The sequence below is a fragment of the Alexandromys fortis genome, unplaced genomic scaffold, assembly GCF_014885135.2.
Source record: "Alexandromys fortis isolate MF-2015 unplaced genomic scaffold, M_Fortis_MF-2015_v1.1 scaffold_29, whole genome shotgun sequence".
Lineage (NCBI taxonomy): Eukaryota > Metazoa > Chordata > Mammalia > Rodentia > Cricetidae > Alexandromys > Alexandromys fortis.
This window is the reverse complement of record NW_026067891.1, coordinates 1,431,282-1,446,564: the sequence shown is the minus strand read 5'-3', so window position 1 is coordinate 1,446,564 and position 15,283 is coordinate 1,431,282. Positions and strand designations below refer to the sequence as shown.

The window sequence follows — 15,283 nt, the reverse complement described above, 5'->3', positions numbered from 1 at the left end:
GTATGCCAGGGTCTGAGTTACAGAAGTACATGAGATAGCCCTCTGAGATAGCACATCCTGGGAAGGAGGTGGACCTGCATACAGGCCCTAGGACAGACTGACAGCTGAGGATAACCAGGCCCTACTTTACATTTCTGCCTGTTGTCACAACAGCTTCAAGAAGAGTAGGAATGCACACCTTTAATCCCAGCACTCGGGAGGCAGAGGCAGGCGGATCTCAGTGAGTTTGAGGCCAGCCTGGTCTACAGAGTGAGTTCCAGGAAAGGCACCAAAGCTACACAGAGAAACCCTGTCTCAAAAAAACAAAACAAAGTCTTGCGGTGGTGGCACACACCTTTAATCCCAGCACTCGGGAGGCAGAGGCATGCAGATCTCTGTGTGTTCGAGGCCAGCCTGGTCTATAAGAACTAGTTCCAGGACAGGCTCCAAAACCAGAGAGAAACCCTGTCTCAAACAAACAAACAAACAAAAATACAAAAAAGAAGAAAAGTAGGAATTAGCCAGAAACATTAAAGTTGTGCTTGCCAGCACTGTGAGCTCATCATACTATGTACTTGGTCAGGCACAGAGGAAGGAAGCAATTCTTGGAGGGTTGTTTTGTTTCATTTTTATTGGGTCAGGGTCTCATTATATGGAACAGACCGGCCTCCAGCTCAAAATCCTCCTGCCTTTGCCTCCCAAATGCTGGGATTATGGGTGAACTGCCGTGTTGAGCTGAGGTTGATATTGAAGAAGCTCACGGACTGAATAAGATGCAGAGGAGATCTGTCAGCTGACTCTAGTGTGTTGGGCTATGGACCAGGTTCCTGGAAATAGCCACATCCCCTTGTTTCTTCTTCGTTAAGTAGAATGGAATCCTGTACCAGCTTCTCAATTGATGTTAAGACTTTACCTGTCTAGCATACTTGGCAGATACAACTAGTTGGACTTCTTAGAAACAAAATGATTTATTCTTTGAGAATTTCACACTAGGTGTTTTGCTTCTTCGGTTAAGGAGGAAGCATTTATTTTGAATCATTTGGTAGGCTTTGTGCTTACGCTGTTTTCTGGCATAACTAGGCTCAGCAGAAATGCTGTTTTAAGTCCCAGGCGAAGCGCCGCCAATGCCCAATGCCTACTGTTAGCACATCTGTGTTGTCTATGACCTTGTTCAAATCCTTCAGAGTGTCCAGCCCGTGCCTGAAGAGAGCTATGAATGTGGCCCAACACAGAATCGTAAGCATATTTAAGACCTTATAAAATTTTTGCTGTGTTTTTTTTTGGGGTGTGTGTGTTACTAATTGTGTGTCTCAGACATGAACTTTGCAGATGACAATGTCACAATGCAATGCCATAAGTTTGGACGGGCCTACAAGTTGCTTCTGGAGAACAGGCACTGTTCAGCTGCTTGTTGTTTCTAGGAGGTGTTCACTAAACCACTGTGCATGCTAGGCTCGGACTGGGCTCACTGAACCACTGTGCTGCTGAACTGAATAGGCCAGGCAGGGTGAGCATGCCAGAAAGGGGAGAAAGCAGCTCTTTCCTGCCTCCCTCATTTACCACTCCTTGTTTCCTTAAAATCTGCTACAAGGCACGAAGCATCCAGTTTATCCTAAGACCATTTTGAAGCAATTGCTTACATTGTTGTTCAAATGATCTCTAGGTCTCGCCCTAGAGCCCAGGATAGGCTCGACCCAGTGACCCCTGCCATGGCCTCTCCAGTGGTAGGATTACAGGCTCTCTAGAAGTTTCTCCTATCACCAAACAAGTCTCCCTCAGCCCTCCCACCAGCCCCTGACAATCATCATCCTACTTCCTGCCTCAGCGTGTTGGCATAGTATCTTCAAGGCCTCTCTCTCTCTCTCTCTCTCTCTCTCTCTCTCTCTCTCTCTCTCTCTGTGTGTGTGTGTGTGTGTGTGTGTGTGTGTGTGAAAGCGAGAAAGGGAGCGGGTTTAACTATATAAGCTAGGCTGTCCTAGAACTGACTATGTAACGCAGAGTGCTCTCCAACTTGTGTCTCTGCCGACTCCAGCTCCTGAATGCTGGGATTACAAACAGTTTTATTTTTAAGTCTAAAATTGCATTGAATGAACATTTTTAGAGCAGTCTGCTTGACCAGGCCATGGTGGCGCTTTCTTTTAATCCCAGCACTCTGGAGGCAGAGGCAGGTGGATCTTGTGAGTTCAAGGCCAGCCTGGTCCACAAAGTGAGTTCCAGGACAACCAGTCTCAAAACAAAACAAAACAAAAGATTTATTGTATGTATATGTGCCACGTCCACAGCAGTGACTGCCGTGTAGTGACAAAATGCCTCTGCGCTGGCTTTTGCCTGCTGAAGGATTGGGGTTAGAGCTTCTTGGAGCGAAGCCCCAGGTGGTCCCCCTGGCAATCAGCGGTCGAGATAGGACCTGATGCCAGAGGCAGATCTCGTATCTGGAGATGGCCCTGAGAGCGAGCCCTCCTGACACCTTGCCTGATCTTTCTCTGTATTTCTTAATTTTCTTGTGTATAGCTAGCTGACCGCTTACCAAGAGATCAAAGTACGTCCTTGGCTCGGCTCCACCGTTCATTAAAGCAGTCCTTGAGGAAATAAAGTATGCCCCACGCCACATGAGCCTGGGAAACTTTATTAATTATGAAACAGAAACGGCTAAAGTTGAAATGTTACGAGGGAATCGTCATAGTGAATCAGATTTAGAGAGAAAAGGAGAGTTAGAGAAAATTCCCCTTTATGGAAAGATTAGCTAGATCTCAGAAGCCCTGGTGTCTTTATAGTAAGAAGGAAAGAAAGGAAATTATTGATAACATGAGACCAGCTTTAATATATTGGTATAGGAACTATCCTGAGAAAATGAGAAAACTATTAGGGAATATGGAGCAAAGAATAAAAAACTATATAGATGGAAAGCTAAACACAGGACCCTGGGAATTGGTCTCCCACGGTAGAATGTAAATAATGGTGTGAGACAGAATTCTAAGAGACAAAACAAAACTAAAAGTCCTTGCCAACATCTTGAGCACGTAGAGGGGAGCACGTAGAGAGGAGCACGTAGAAGAAGCTCTATTTTGATTATGCTTAACCTTGATTTATGTCTGGAACCCTGAGTGGGGTGATGCAGTGAACCTGCCAAGTTCTTTGATCTGTTTTGTACAAAAACTGAAGCTTTGCAGAAGTAAAATTGCAGCAGATTTTCACTACACAGTGTGTCTGTCTGTCATTTCCCTTGCATCGTATCCTGGCTATCCTATCCTTCACCCTGTTCTCCCGTGGATAGTGGTCTCCGGGAGGGACGGTCCGTGGCATATATGTGTGCTTTGCCTACATTTATGTCTGTGCAACACGTGTGCCTGATGCCCATAGAAATCAGAAGAGGATATTGGATACCCTGGAACTAGGGTTATGGATGGCTGTGAGCTGCTATGGGGGTGCTTGTAACCAAACCTGGAGCAAATGCTCTCAACCACGGAACCATCTCTCAGCCCCTTCTCTATGTGATGGGTATTTTAGCCATATTTTAGGTAACCAAATCTAATAAAATGGGGGGGGGGGGAATCAAGCTTATAAAACATGTCCAAAAAGCAACATAGGAGATAAGTAAGCCACAAAACCACAAAACCAAAGTGCAAATGGCCCTTGTCTACTTTAGCCCCCAAAGGTGGGCCGCACTGGGGCCTGAAGGGGGCACTAGTCTCCAGTCACCTCAAGATCACATATTTTGGGTTTCTTTTGTTTGTTTTGGGACAGGGTTTCTCTGTGTGGCTTTGGCTGCCCTGGAACTCACGGCCAAGCTGGCCTCGAATTCACAGATATCCACCTGCCTCTGCCTCTAGAGTACCTGGGATTAAAGGCTTGGGCCACCACCACCAAGCTTGTTTTCTTTTTTAAAATAATTTTTAAAGACTTTTTAAAATGTATGTGTATGTATATGTACCCATGTGAGAGTGATAATGAACTAAACTTCTGACACTGTAAGCAAGCCCCAATTAAATGCTTTCATTTATAAGAGTTACCATGGTCGCCCTGTGGTAATGGTGCATGAATTTAATCCCAGCACTTGGAAGGCAGGGGCAGGCAGATTTCTATGAGTTCAAGGCCAGCCTGGTCTATAGAGTGAGTTCCAGGACAGCTAGAGCTACAAAATTAAATAAATAAATAAGTAAAGAGTTGCCATGGTGACTCTTCACAGCATTATTCACCGAGGCAAAGTCATGGCGCCTGTTGACCTTCTGATACCCAATCGGAGTCAGCTGCAGATGCATGTCCATAGAGGATCTGAATCCCATTCTGGCTTCTGTGTGTCATCTGGCCAGAAACCCCATCTGGCCAGGTTAGGGTGGGGGATATAGAACAGGCTGGGTTCTGTGTGTTTGGGTGCAAGTCAGTGACAGAGGAGCAGAGCCTCGTGTTACTCCAGCCACCATGCCCTCAGCAGCCACAGTTGCAAACACCACTGCTTCCTAAGCTTGCAGGCTGTGTGATGGTTCACACTGGTGGTCAGCCTGCCTGATCTGGAATTAACTGAAAGACAGTTGGACACACCAGGGAGGGATTTTTCTGGATCAGATCATTTGAAGATGGAAGACCCAGCATAAAAGAGGGTGGAACCCTTGGGAGGCAGTCCAAATATGAGCTCTAAGGCAAAAGCTTGTGGACTGAGCAGCTACTGAGTTCTTTGCTTCTCCAGTGAAGATAGCTGCTGATGGATGGCCTAGGTCATACTGTGTAAGCAGTCTAATAAATGCCCCTGTTGTCTATATTTATTCTATAGGTGCTGTTCCTCTAGGGAACTCTTGCATAGCTGTAAACTTAATCCAGAATGACATCTAACTTTTATTGAACTTTTGGACTCCTAAACTTAAGCTGATCAAGAATGAAGATAAAATTCAGTAGAAAATACCAACAGCGTGAGGCTGGAGAGATGGCTCAGCAGTTAAGAGAGCACTGGCTGCTCTTCTAGAAGATTCCAGTTTGATTCTCAGCACCCACACAAGTGGCTCACTACCCTTTTGGGTTTTGTGATGCCCTCTTTTGGTCTTCTCAGGCACTGCATGCACACAGTGCACAGATATATATGCAAGCAAAACACTTATACTAACATAAAGATAAATCTCAAAATACTGAAAATAACAAAAACCACAAACACAGAACTTCCTAGTTAAGCTGTTCATTATCCTCATTTGACATCACTCAGCAGGTTATACCTCTGATGCGGTGGGCAACGACTCTGTATGCTGGGTATATATGCTACAGACACAATCAAATTTGTGTGGATTTAAGAATTACCCAAGTTAGCCGGGCAGTGGTGGCACATGCCTTTAGACCCAGCACTTGGGAGGTGCATCTCAGTGAGTTCGAGGCCAGCCTGGTCTACAAAGCGAGTTCCAGGACAGTCAGGACTGTTAACACACACACACACACACACACACACACAAAAAAAAAAAACCTGTCTCAGCCAAAGGGGAACAAAAAGGAAGAGGGGATCGGGAGAACAACAGTCAGGAAGCCTGAGGACCCTCTATCAGGCCTGGTGTGCAGGCGAACAGCAGTGTGAGCCCAGTGGTTCTAGGGGTGCCAGTTGGTATCCTGATGCCAATCAGACAACTCCCTGCCTCAGAATCCAGAGCCCTGCTCTTCCCCTCCACAGGCGCAGAGCAAGGCCTACCTATCACTGTTGCTGGGCTGCTCCACATAGAAACGTCTGAGACCAATAGACAGGTGGATGAGAAGGCTTTCATTATAAAATGTGCAAATGCCACCTGACATTAGGAAATGGTTCCAATTTTTATTCATAAATTATCAAAACTACAGAAGGAGATTGACAGAGGGACAGGTCAGTAGAGAGCAGGTGGACGATGAAGTAGACGATGAAATACATCTGACACGCTCTGAAAGTTTCGAAGACGCCCCACAAGAGCAGGCCTCTGCAGTTAGCTCTGGCTGCGTGACAGCTCATCTCACTCCTGCGTCCTCCTGAGCTCCCTACATTGGCCTTTCTCTTTCCCAGCTTGACCAGACGTGGCTTTGCGTTGAAGAATTTGTTTCCTGTCTCTGTCTGGTTCCAGCCTGGTGATAAGCACCCCTTAGGAGACAGAGTTTTAAGTCAAGGGAGTTTATAAGCTCCACGACCCCAGCAGTGGAGCCTCCCATGGGTTCCTCCCGCCAGCCAACCTCAAGACCTCGGATTCCCTGAGGTTCTCATGAGATCATTTACACAGCTCAGTGATGTGTTGATTATGGATGGACATTTTCCTTATGTGCCTGACTGACAAGGTACACTGCTTAGAAAACATCTGAATTCCCATTAGCTACCGGAACCCCGCCTTACTGGGTGGATGTCCATGTAGACAGTTGTGCCCTTAGCCTCCTCATGCTGTACCTGCTTGATGTGGCTGACATACTGATTTCCGTACACTTGGACTACCTTGTGATCTGCTGACCTTCGTAGTGCCCTCAAACCCCCTAGGACAGCACAGCACATGGAGGAAGCTGTGAGGAACACATGGGCTAACACATACAAACTTCTGTACTAAAACAGACGTGGCAGTCAGAGCTGGCTACTTCTGTGCTATGAACCTGTCTTATGGTTGGCTGTGCGGAGATTCCTTACCTTTATTTATTTACTTTAGGAAGAAGGGGATTCTTCCTCAGCCAGGGATAGTCATTACAGACTGAAAAATACAGGACAAGCAAGATGGCTCAAAGTAAAGACCATGGTCACCAGGCTTGAGGATGTAAGTTCAATCACTGGGAGCCACACAGTAGAGAGAACTCCCCCAAGTTGTCCTCTGACCTCCATATGTGCCCTGTGGCATATATGTATTCATATACATGGTACAAATAAACAAATGTTATTTATTTATTTATTTTATATTATAGGAGAATATAATCATTCTTCAAGTGTCGAGGCAGAAGTCAGGGTTCTGCACCTTAGGCCAAGTTCTACCACCAAGCCACATTCTAGCTTTCAACATCTAAACAAAAAATATTGTTAAGGAAAATTCATAGCTGGGCGGTGGTGGCACATGTCTTTAATCCCAGCATTCGGGAGGCAGAGGCAGGAGGATCTTTGAGTACGAGGCCAGCCGGATCTACACAGAGAGATTTCCAGGACAGCCAGGGCTACATGAAGAAACCCTGTCTTGGGGGGTGGGGTAGAAATTTTCCGAAGACTATCATGCAACGATTTGAAATCCCACAATTGTAAAACTGTATCATGGGCCTAGGGATTCAAGAGCATGTGCCTAGTATGTATAAGGCCCTGGGTTCAAACCCTAGCACCGCAAACACAAAACTAACCTGTGGCTGGGAGTAGAGTCAGGGGTGGAGAATGTGCTTGTATGCACAGGCCTGGCAGCGCGTACTGTATATGTCTAGTACAGGAGCACATGCCTGTGTTCTCAGGCCAGCACTCAGGAAGATCAGAGGTTCAAGGTCATCCTCGACTCATTATTTAGCTTGAGTTTCAGTTTCTTCATATCTAAAAGAAAACACAATTCACACCTCATATTTTTAAAACTCCTTTACCACACCTTTCATATTCACCTGCTTAATAAATGTTTGTCCTAGGCAATAATTAATGACTGAGTCCTGCTAGGAGCCAGGTTCTGTACTGAGACCTGGTGACAAACATGACACTCTCTGCTTATTACGTGGGACGGGCAATAAGCAGCTAACAAGTAAATATGTAAATGTAGTCAGAAAAGGAAGACACCAGAAGTGACTGATACAAATGGCTTTGATCACAACAGGGATGAGTGTTGGCATTACAGGGAGATGGCCCTACTCCGTGAGGGTCATTAAGGAAAATGTAAAGACTCATGACAACCGGCGAGACATGTCACCTAGTGACATATATAGAAGCTGAGAGGAAAATCAGATTTTAGAAGCAGAGAAGGTGTTAAGACCAAGACTGCTCTAGAGGCCTGAGCTTGCGTCTCAGTAGCAGAGTGCTTGCCTAGCAGGCTTAAGCCCCAGGTTTGCTCCCTAGCACCACAATTAACAAACTCAACTAAACAGTGACATCCTGTCGCAGATGAATTTCAAAAAGTGGGGAGCTGCTATCACAGAACATACATTTAAAGCTCGGAGAGACTACTAAACAAGGAGGAATGTTAGACCAGACCCATGCCTTGATGAACTCCAGGGGTTCGGTAGGGATCCGAGAAGGGAAAATGACCAGAAAAGGAGTCTGAGAAGCTTCAAGCAACTGCAAGCATGAACTACGGTGGTGGCACCTATAATAAATACAGCCGCTGTATTTAGCCACAGAGGGATCTCAGTTCATAGTAGATTTTACAAGGCAGCAGGGACAGGGATGAGACTGGAGGGTGTCCACAAGTGACCGGGAGAACAGTGTAGGCACCTTTTCTTTTCTATTTGAGAGAAGTCTCACTATGTAGTCCAGACTTCCTCAGTCCTGTTCACAGCTACTGTCCATCCAGGTCAATGACTGCCTGCTAAGTGCACAGTCCTCTTCCAGCCTCTGTCTATTTCACCCCCCACAGCCCTGTCATAGCCTATGCTCCTGGGAACACAAGGTCTTTGATAGTTCTGCACCCGATTTGCTGCTACCAATTCATTTCTGTCGCATCTACTATCGCTGCAGGGCCAACTCCCTCAGATCCATCCCTGTCTACCAATTCTGCTAAACTCAAGTGATACTCCAGCACTTTGTCCTTCAAAGACCGGCTCAATGGGCCATCGTGAGCTATATACTCGGCAAACTAAAGGCCGGTGGGCTAAATTGAGAAAGCAGATGCTTGTAGTCTTGACATATTATTTTATCACTATTATCGAGAAACTGAATGCTTTGAGGCAGCACAGGCATTGTAGTGGCTCTGGTCTAGCACTCCCGCTGTCGCCTTGCTGAGGTCTTGGGGTATGTGACTACTCCGGGATTTCACGATAAGGGAGTGACTGAACCATATATCCCTGGGTAACGACAACCCGAGGACTTCTGGATGTACCTGGACCTCGTCGTCCTTGAGGACGGGAACGGAGCGGAGGTTGTACTTCCGCCGCAGTTCTTTGCACAGCCGGGAAGACACGGTCTTTCCGAGCTCGTGAGAGGGGACAATGAAATGATTTTTGAGACTTTGCTGAGGTCCGAGGTCACCAAGGGGTGGACCGTCCTTGTGATCACCTGTGAACAGTACCACAGGAGGTAGGGGAAAGCTAGGTCTCTAACCAAAAATGAGTCTTGAGAAAACCACCACCACTAACGCACAAGTTCGGGCTCCGGTGCAGTGCGCGCAGGGCCGGATATGACGTTTCGCCGTGGCGCAATCGCTGAAGGAATGCGAGTCTCCGCTTCCTGCCGCAGGAAAGCGGGACAGCGCCCTCTGCGGCTGGAGTCGAGTCTCGGCGCTGGTCTCTTCCCGTAGTGGAGTGGACAGGAAGGCAGACTGGAACCCCTTAGTCTTGGGGCCTGAAAGGAGGTACTGCTTTGTAAGGCTTCCAATAGAAGCCCATGGGTGCTTCTCAGGCTTGAGTTTCCGGTTTTGTACTGGGGACCGAATCCAGGCTTTTAGGACATTTTCTAGCCTGGCGTGGTGTCTCATTCCTGTCATTGCAGTACTGGAGTGCAGGAGCCCAGGGTATCAAAAGTTCAAAGCTACCGAGACTATGTAAGACCCCCCTCTCAAAATCAAAACAAACAGCTAGGACCTAGTCTGTTGGGTAGTTAGACGGACATTAGCTGACTCGGAGGCTGCTGAGGATAGACTTCCCCTTCAGATCAGCTTGGCTTCCCACCTCTTGTTTTCTTTCTAACACCAATTTTAAGAAAGGGAAGTACCACAAATTGCCCCTCCTTAAGGCATAAAATACCAGAGGAAAGGGAGGAGGCTTGTAACCGGCTAAAATGCCGACCTTGCTTGTCGTGACACCTTGGACATTATCCCCTGAAGACAGACACACACACCACAAGCTGTGTTCAGATCTCCACTGTCCAGCCTGCCTGCATTCTCGGACCCTTTCTTGGACTCTCCTAGTGACTCCTGGGAAGAGCTGAGATTACAACTTGTCTGCTCTGTTGGTATCTCTAAAATTCCCATGAGGTGGTTCTCAAAACTTCATTCTGAGCCCAGTTTTTAAAAATTGCTTTTATCAGTAAGACTAAAACCCATTCCCTATTTCCTAATAACACTTCAGTCACTGAGCCGTATGCAGTTCCATTTCCTTTCTGCTGTCCCTTTATCTTCTCACCATTCCCAAACACCCCCCCCCCCACCGCCATTGCCCTCAACAGGGTGGTCTGGAGAAGTCACATGGGCAGGTACTGCACAGTTGTTCCCAGCCTCCTGGTTACAGAACCTCCATCCTTGGGTATTCAAGTCCATTCCACGCGATGCTTGCATATGAATATAACCGGTCATGTCCTGCATACTTAACGATGTCAAGATATAACATCTAGTACAATGTAGAGGCTGTATGAATTCGTATACTGTATTGCTTAGGAAATGAAAAGAAAATCTGCACATGTTCAATATAGAGAAACAATTATTTTTTTATCTAAACATTTTCCACCCGTCTCTGGGTTCAATTTGTGTGAAATTTGCCAGTGTGGCAGACTGATTGTACATTGTCCAAATTCCTTGAACACCATGACAGACCATTCAAAAGTCATGTGACTGGCTTCTTCAGAATTACTAAGCTCAAAATGGAAAATTTTGGGCCCTATTACAATTCTATAAAAACACATGGTGGAGGCTGGAGAGATGGCTCAGCGGTTAAGAGCACTGGCTGCTCTTCTAGAGGTCCTGAGTTCAATTCCTAGCAACTCAATTTGAGCCACATGGTGGCTCACAATGATCTATAATAGGATCTGATGTTCTCTTCTGGCCTGCAGGTGATCACATAGAGCACTCATACATAAAAAATATAAATAAATTTTAAAAATTTTAAAAATCTCATGGTGGGCCAGGCAGTGGTTGTGAACACCTTTAATCCCAATACTCCTGAGGCAAGCAGAAGCCAAATTCAAGGTCAGCCAGATCTACAAAGGGAGTTCCAGGACAGCCAGGACTACGCAGAGAAACTCTGTCTCAAAAAACAAAAACAAAACAAAAGAAATACACAAAAACCGCCACATGGTGGAAGGCCAGAGATATATCTGGATTCATTTAAATTAAAATAAAATTTAATTTATTGGTGCTGGGGGCTGAATCCAGTAACTCAATGCATTAAATACACACTCTACCACTGACTTACATTTCCCTTTTCCTCAAATCTAAACTTTTAAAAAAAGCATTCTCCCAATGTTTTTTTTTTTTTTTAAATATACACACCCCTCTGTTGTTTGTATCATAAAGTCATACCTGGTTCCAACTGTGTCCTTCTTGCTGGATCTGGGAACTGCCTGCTTTATAGTCTTGATTTCCTGATCTGTAGAATGGGAATGCTCTTAGTAGGTTGTCGTGAGAATTAAATGAGTTTCCTAGAGTGTTCAGAACAGTCCCTGGCACAAACCAGGTGTCAGTCTTCCTAAAAAGAACAGGTGTGTGGGGCTCACGCAGGGTAATCCAAAAGACAGACTTTGCATTTGCTGCAGTCTTCACATTAGACGTTTTATGCTGGGACTAACGCTCTAATACTGAGGTATATATCCTCTGTGCTCAGAGCCCTAGAATTAATCTCAGTGATGGAAACGGTTAGCTTTCTGTGTGAATGGAAACGTGCGATGCACCACACTGGCGAGAGTGTGAAGTGTGCTCTCTTTACTTTTTTTTTTTTTTTAACTGCTTGAGAGAGCTTTGGGAAAGATCCAGCTCACCATCCTGAGAGTCCATGGCCGCCCCTGTCCACCTTCGAGTTCCAGACCGGGTCCCACCCCGGCCTAACGAACGAGCTTTGCTTTGCCGGTAGGAAGATTGCTGGTAGCGCGGGCGCCACCTGCAGGCTCGTTCGATTAAGACACGCTGCACATCCTCTGGGCGTGAAGTCTTGGTCCTGGCGATGCCATATGTTGTGAAGAAGGCACCTGTCTTGTGAAGGCTCCTCCCTGAGCACTGTAGCGGCGAGGATGGAGGAAAAAGGCTTCCAGCTCCCGCTGCTTTCATGTTAAAAGCCCGAAGTGCTTATTCTGTGGGAAGTACTTTTCATTCAGCATCTCTAGCCCTCCCATTCATCCACTCACGGTCCATCTGCTGAACACCTACTTTGTCCCAGATGCTGGCTAGGAGGCTGTAATGTTCACTTAACAGATGGAGGGACTAAGATGCAGAAAGGATGTCGTGCCCAATGTCGAAACACCACCTTCAGCTGGTCCTCCCTGTGTGCATTCCTAGCTTATTAGAGTTGGTATTAGGGAAGCCTAACGCTGGTATTACTGGAGCTCTGACTAGTGCAGTTCTGTTTCGGACTTTATTTCAGAGGCCCCTACAACCAGGATTGGAGATTTTTGGAGGAAGCCTATATTTGGGCAATGTATGCTACCGCAGTTAAAGCCATAGAGACCACAGTGACTTCACTGCCATCCACTGCCAGTGTGTCTAGGTTGCAAGGGTTTGCGGAAAGGGTCATCAGTGAACTCAAACGAGTATGTGATTAAAGGTGTGTGCCACCATGCCCAGCGTCTGCCAGTCACTTTCATTGGAAACACAGGGGCAGGCGCCAGCGAGGCTGTGCCCAGGAAGGGTCAGAGGTTGTCTTCATAGGAGTCATTGTGGAAGTAAAGTCACTCATTCACTCACGGGCGCCCCTGCTGCCCAGTCAAGTCGGTCCCTACACACTTCCTCAAGAGTTCACACACGCGTTGATTTATTTGGCCCCTACAGAAAACCACGTGCACAGTGTGGGGGGAGATGTGGAGACCATTTTAACTCCGTCCCTCACAGGTTCACCTAAAGCAGCGATTCTCAACCTGTGAGTCATGGCCCCTTTGGCATTTCTCTCTCAAAAACATTTACGATTCATAGCAGTATCAAAATTACAGTTAAGAAGTAGCAATGAAAATAGTTTCATGGCTGGAGGTTACCACAATATGAGGAACTGTATTACAGGGTTGCAGCTTTAGGAAAGTCAAGAACCATTTTTGTTTTGTTTTGTTTGTTTGTTTCATTTTGTTTTTTCGTTTTTCCAGACAGGGTTTCTCTGTGGCTTTGGAGCCTGTCCTGGAACTAGCTCTTGTAGATCAGGCTGGCTTCGAACTCAGAGATCCACCTATCTCTTCCTCCTGAGTGCTGGGATTAAAGGCACGCGCCACCACAGCCCACGAGAACCACTGGGGGGGGGGGGGAAGATGAAAGAAAGCACACACACACAAAAAGGTTCTCTTGTTCTGACCCTCCTCCCTCCACTTCCAGTTTTTCCTTTTGATGTGGCTCTGATGATCTTGGGGCTCAGGCAGAACCCTGTATTTTTTCAGAACCCTGCACTCAAGCAGGTCTGAGTTGGAATTCCAACTGTACCCCCTGCTAGCTGTGTGACCAGGATGCAATTATGCCTGCCTCTTCCTGGCATGCTGAGAATGCCCAAACCTCCCAATGATGGGTTAGAATGAAATGCATGACCTCACCAGCCAAGAACTGGCAGGAAACAGCTGTGGGGAGGAAAAGGGTCTTCAGAGAATATTCTTTTACATTTGTCCCTTTTCACATTTGCACACTCCCGTATCTGTCCTCAGATAGTGAACCTTCTAGAAGCACACACCAGGTTTCTTTGACTGTTGTTTTGGTGCTGGGGGAGTAAGCCTGGGGCCTCTAATACTGAGCTCCACCTCCAGTTCCAACAGCATTTTTAAAATGATGTAAATTTCATTTATTATTGTGTATGGGGGGGCATAATGGGGGGGGGGGTCATGCGCCATGGCGTGCATATGGAGGCCAGAGGACACCCTTTGTGAAGACCGCTCTCTTTCCACCTTTACACAGTTTCTGGGATTGAACTCAGGTCACCACATACCTACTGAGCCACCTTGCTGGCTCTTTCTTTCTTTCTTTCTTTCTTTCTTTCTTTCTTTCTTTCTTTCTTTCTTTCTTTTTTAAATATTTATTTATTTCTTAAGTATACAGTATTCTGTCTGCGTGTATTCCTGCAGGCCAGAAGAGGGCACCAGATCTCATTACAGATGGTTGTGAGCCACCATGTGGTTGCTGGGAATTGAACTCAGGACCTTTGGAAGAGCAGACAATGCTCTTAACCTCTGAGCCATCTCTCAGCCCATGCTGGCTCTTTCTTAAATTACATTTACTCATGTGTCTTCATTCATGCATGATCTTCCGTGACACACAGGGGAGCTAATTCTCCTTCCATCATGTCGGTCACTGGGTTTGGCAGGACGCTCCTTTACCTGCTGAGCCATCCTCCCACCCCTAAAGGTTTTTCTTAGAAAGCAATTCTTTATGGCCTGTCATTGCTTCTAGCAAAAACAAAGCAAACAAAACAAAACAAAAGGAAAAAAAAACTTGGGAGGAGGGGAGGGAGTGGGAATTTGGATTGGTATTTTTTAAGTAATAAATTAATAATTTTTTTAAAAAGGAAATAAACCTTACTGTGATGTGAAGGAATAAAACCTAACTGCCCCTTCTTATCTCGTGCCTCGCTGCTACATTTGGCTTCCTCTCAGGCTTCCTCTGTGATGCGGCATCCATTTCTCAAGCACTTGAATTTCCCCCTTGAGATGCGCCCCCACCACCGCCTCCTGGGCACCCAGGGACGCAAGCCTATGATTCAGCTCTCTCTGGGTGCCATCTGCATCCCGCACCCACATTTGGTTGGAGATCATCAAAAAGGAGAAAGCATAAAAATAGCAACTTATTCTTCAGCATTGCACATCAACTTCACAGGCATCTGTCAATCTATTAACCCTGTAATCAGGAGTCCATGGAGAGTCAGTCAGTCCACTCAATGCTCTGCTTTCCAGACACATGGCCCCCCAGGTGGGTCTCCCAATTTTTCTGGTAACGCCAGTGCTTAAGGAAAAACAGAAAATGACTCATTTTTAGTAGACATATTAGCAAAACTAGGGTCCTTATGGGTGAGTGGACAGCCGGTCTGCACGACCTGTGGCCTTCAGTGACATCAGAATCCCCTCTTCCCAGGATGATCCCTGATCCAGCATTTCCTTCAGGGTTTTTCTGAGTAGCCCTGGCTATCCTGGAACTCGCTCTGTAGACCAGGCTGACCAAGAACTCACAGAGACCTGCCTGCCTCTGCCTCCCAAGGTCTGGGATTAAAGGTGTGTGCCACCACTGCTTATCTCTCTTTAGCATTTTCAACCTTGGTCTTGTAGAATTAGATTTCACTCCCAGTCCCACCCTGGCCTTTCGGCCACCCAGTCACAACCAAACCAGAGTCACAGCAA

The 15,283-nt window shown here is 46.4% G+C and overlaps 1 long non-coding RNA gene across 1 annotated transcript; it reads right to left on the bottom strand.

The window, feature by feature from the left end:
- Positions 1-5,763: 5,763 nt before the first annotated feature.
- LOC126497253 (uncharacterized) lies at positions 5,764-9,225 on the bottom strand. Its single transcript, XR_007590554.1, has 3 exons — positions 8,946-9,225; positions 7,276-7,456; positions 5,764-6,058 (listed from the first exon to the last, which is right to left on the bottom strand). It is a non-coding gene; the product is annotated as an uncharacterized lncRNA (long non-coding RNA).
- Positions 9,226-15,283: the final 6,058 nt, after the last annotated feature.